We start from the raw sequence: 4,908 nt of genomic DNA on the forward strand, positions 1-4,908 counted from the left end.
TTTCTTCATTTATCAGCAAAAAAAGGTCAACCTTATTAAAAGTTATGATAAGACTGTGACTCTTTTTGCAGATACATTTTATTTAGATTATGTAAATATGTGTTTTCTAAGATGTTTTATGCTATAATCTAGTCTAAGCAAAACTAAACTAATATAATATAATATAATATAATTACACAAAATAGTATTTTTTATTGCAGTATTTTATGGAGATACAATTTATATTTTGTATTTTTAGTACCAGTGATAATGTTCATCTGAGCTTTTGAGGTATATTTATAAATCCTGCAATATAATACAATATAATAAACAAATTTTATTATATAAAAAAAGAAATACAAGTTTTGAATATTTATTGACTTAGCTTTTGAATCAGCATGACTGATAATTACTAGAGTTTAACAAAGCATAAGTACTAACTTTCTATAAAATATAAACTGGAAATAATGTATCAAAATTTCTACAAGAACATTAAGCAGCACAACTGTTTTCGATATTATAAATAATAAGAAATGTTAATTTGTCAGCACTAAATCAGTATATTAGTATTATTAATGATGGATCATGTAACACTGAATACAGGAATATTGATGCTGAAAATTTAGCTTTTCATGTAGTCTATAGTTTATAGTTTAATACTACTTTTTACAGTAATTGTTAGGAATTTGTTCAAATTCCTTAACTAAGTATGTGTGATAGTAGTAGAGATTTCTACACAGCCACTGAACTCATTATAGTATACCCTTACTGAGAAACATCCAGACAGTATTGAAATCTTCCCTGTGATCTTCTGGTTTGGTGTGTATCCTAGAAAGACTCTTTGACTGAACTCAGGATGATTCAGAGGGAAAGAAACCACTTCCAAAGACCGCCCACAGGATGAATGCGTATTTGGGGTATGAACTACAAGTTAATTACAGCGTGTCATTGGTTCTGTCTGTTATTCATGCCTGGAGCCGGACTGGTGGTTTGTGCATATGAGATTCAGCTTTCTTGTGTCTTTATGTTACAGCGCCCTCCCTATTAAACGGTGCCTGGATCTCGGGCGGATATTGTAGTGATGGGACGATGTGTGGATAGCACTGTGGTTCTTGGACCACTGATGCATTTGGTAAAGTTTGTCACGCAAGAACGTTCTTTCTCTTGTGCAACAGCTGTTGTGCCTTATTCCTTCTCTGTGATGACGTGATGGTAATTGTAACCTCCTCCATCAGCACAAAACAACACCAGAAGCAAGTTACATACCAGCAGCATGTATTATAAGAAAGAGTCAAGTTTACTTTAGCATCTAAAGGTAGATATTTTGACTTAATCCAAGAAGAAATTCACATTCAAATTCAAAACAGCTACCTTAATTTTCTTGTTAAGTCTCTGTTGTTGCAATGGTTTTTAATAGTACTTTTGTCATACAAATATATATATATATATATATATATATATATATATATATATATATATATATATATATATATATATATATATATATATATATATATATATATATATATATATATATATATATATATATATATATATATATATATATATATATATTTGTGCATATGTATTCGATTTGTATGTGTGTGTGCTTGCATTAATCAACTGTATGAAATGTCAGATGACCTACATTGGTTCAGTAAATGCGTTAAAACTTTAAACACGTTATTTTTCACCACAATTAATTAATCAAATTAACACATTAAATTACCAGCCCTAATATATATTTATATACAGTATATCAAATACAAAAAGTGTGTGTGTGTGTGTGTCTGTGTGTGTTCAGTGGTGGCCACATCTCCAAGACACTTTAAGAGATGTACCCGCAAAACTACCTGAAAAACTATGCGCAAGTACGCAAAAGTTGCTTAAAATGCAAAGAGTTTATGACAGCATCCTAATTTTGCAGCATTTTTACACAAGTGCCTAACTTGTTTTTTTGGACAGTTTGCGTGGGGCTGCAAAAACTATGGCCTGTTGGCTACTGAAAGACACTTTAAACTATGAGCTCTTAAAATGAATGTACACATACACTGGTGCAATGTATCAGACAAGTCTGTCTTCTCAAAACACAGATCAGCAGAGGCTGGACAACAATATGTACACTATACTCTGAGGTGAACATAAGGGCAGATAGTCATGCATGACTCACTTGTTTTTGTCGTGTGGTGTGAAAAACCATTCAGCTTAAGAATATTTGTGGCTAACCACATTTATGCTGTTAGTCAAGTTCAGTTCCTGTTTTGATTGCTGTGAAATTTCATTAAACATTTTTTTTCTGTTGCAGTCTTGCTGGTCATCTTATTGAGTGTGGTGCACAGGCCACAGGAGGGATTTCCACAGACTGGCACATGGCTCCTGACTGGTAAATCTTCAAATCCGATATATTCATGGCAAACTTACACACACACACACACAGACACACAGTAGGGGTTGCACTGACTAATCGACTTCAGTGCTATGCCATGACGCTTTAAGCTTGACAATGTCTAGTCGCTGGTCCTATAGAGGGCACAACGGGATAAGAAATGTTTGAAAGACAAACAGTTAAAACGACAAATAAATGCATACGACGTGTGATTATATTACTGGATGCTAGAAATTGAATGGGAAAATGCATGTCTTAAATATCTTATTGTACGGGTAAGTTAATCACCGTTCTAATCTAATGCGCTGTTGCACTGTAACACACACAGACACTATTGACAGTAGTTCGTACATCACGTGCAGATCGCGTTCAGATCGCACCAGCGAGGACAGGCATGGGTGAGCAAAAACCTCAAACCAGTTTTGTCCTACTCTGTTTCCAAACCTCTTAAGTTAAGCTCCCCATTCATTTAAGGCCAAAGAACATTTGAAAAACTTAGGCCAATATGTAATTTCTTTCTTTCTTCAGCTCCAGGACTCACAGCTATTGTGGGAGGACGACCAAGAATGTCAGTGTTAGTTAGCAGTTCTTGAAGTACAAAAACGGTTTAGAACTACACATAAAAGTGTACCACCCAATGATGCATGTCGGTCAAAGCCGAAAGCATCAAAACAATTAAATCTTTATTTTTTTTCTTTGTACATTAGAATGTGTCCTATTTTGTTGTTGTTGTTGTTGTTGTTTTTTCTAATGAAAAAATAATGACTAACATAAATTTTAACCATGACTTCCAGTGTGTAGTTTATATATCAAAAAACCATGGCAGGCATATTTAAAACATGAATCATTAATGATTAAAAGTCTGTTTTGAATATAGTGCAGCCCACAAAATCTAATTAAGTGTAATTTTAAATCTTTACAGATCTGCCAATCTTTTGTAAAGAAAATCAATTGCCATCTTTTGTAAATTTAATTTGATGCAGACATCTCATCTTTGGTCCATGTGTATATTTTAATATCTGTTTTGTCTTTCTAGATCGCCAGTTCTGAAACCTTTCTTTTTCCTGCACCCCAAAGCAGATCTGGAGGTGTTGCTACTATTATTTTTCTATGTGTACTATGATAAAAACCAATTAATATGGTAATACGGTGTCATGGTATATGGTGTAATCACATAAACTGGCTCACATTTCTTATTGAGATAAATGGGAAAACTTGACCGTATTATCCTGAATTCATGCTTTATCAAATCCATCACTGTATACAACAAAATCTAAAAGTTAATTTACTTAACAGGTCAATTTAAGTGAATTGGACAGATTATGGAAATGGTTCAGTTAAAGTATTCACATCGATCGTTGAATGAATGAGCCTTAATTGGTGATTTCAGGTGCACATTCATGTGAATGGGGGGCTTGTGGAGACACACAGAGAGGCAGTATTAGGGCCTTCATTCACTAAAGGACACGACCCTTCCCTTCAATCAGAGGAAAATAGCCCAACACCCTCAGGTACCCTGATGATTGTATGTGAACTACTATACTGTATGTAGTGTTCATGGAATACATACATATAAAACTTAGTAGAGGTAAGAAATTAATACTTTTATTCAGTAAAGATGCATTAAATTGATCAAATGTGACAGTAAAAATATTTATAATGTTACAGAAGATTTCTATTTCAAATAAATGCTGCTGTTATTTACCTTTCGATTAATCAGAGAATCCTGAAAACTGTTTTCAATATTAACAATAATAAAATGTTTCTTGAGCACCAAATCAGCATATTTGAGCATGTGACACTGCTGAAAACAGTTATTTTAAATTGCAATATTTCACAATATTGCTGTTTTCACTATATTTTGGGTCATATAAATGCAGCTTTGGTAAGCGTAAGGAGCATGTTTCAAAAACATTAAAAACAGTAATGTATGCAATTATGTGGTCACATTTAAGTTGGAAACTTGTATGACATAAAGTAGGTTGTCTAAGCACAATGAACAGCCCTGACCCTGAATCACACTCCAATTTAATAATTATTGACAATAAATAATCAAAAAGTTCCTTTGTAAATGCATTAATTTAGATGGTAACCAGTAAATCCTAAGGAAACAGCAACGTTTCTGTACAAAATTTCTGTAAAACTTTAGTACAGGGACCAGTTCTCACTATTAATTGTTTATAAGCATGCCTATTATTAACATATTGACATATTCTGCATGATCATATTCATCCCTAATTCTACCCAACTACCTCACTAACTATTAATAAGCAGCAAATTAGGAGTATATTGAGGCAAAAGTCATAATTAAAGGTTTGATAATGGCGAGAACTGAAACTTGAAATAACGTGTGACTTACATTTCTTACTTAATTCTTTAGTAATTTGTTCGAAAACAGTCAGAATATGATGAAGATAATATTTCTTCCTCCTAATTTTTTCCCAGATCAGGACATAATCTGATTTTATGAATGACAGACACTTTAGTGTATCAAAGCAATTTTTTCCACATGGAGACAATCATTCAGTGTTTGATATGACCTA

At 33.0% G+C, this 4,908-nt stretch overlaps 1 long non-coding RNA gene across 1 annotated transcript; it reads left to right on the forward strand.

The window, feature by feature from the left end:
* Positions 1 to 775: 775 nt before the first annotated feature.
* LOC127948602 (uncharacterized) lies at positions 776 to 3,567 on the forward strand. The gene is made up of 4 exons (XR_008152131.1): positions 776 to 896; positions 1,013 to 1,111; positions 2,285 to 2,362; positions 3,402 to 3,567. It is a non-coding gene; the product is annotated as an uncharacterized LOC127948602 (long non-coding RNA).
* The last annotated feature ends 1,341 nt before the right edge of the window (positions 3,568 to 4,908 follow it).

This window comes from Carassius gibelio, chromosome B1 (assembly GCF_023724105.1).
Source record: "Carassius gibelio isolate Cgi1373 ecotype wild population from Czech Republic chromosome B1, carGib1.2-hapl.c, whole genome shotgun sequence".
In the NCBI taxonomy this organism is placed as follows: domain Eukaryota; kingdom Metazoa; phylum Chordata; class Actinopteri; order Cypriniformes; family Cyprinidae; genus Carassius; species Carassius gibelio.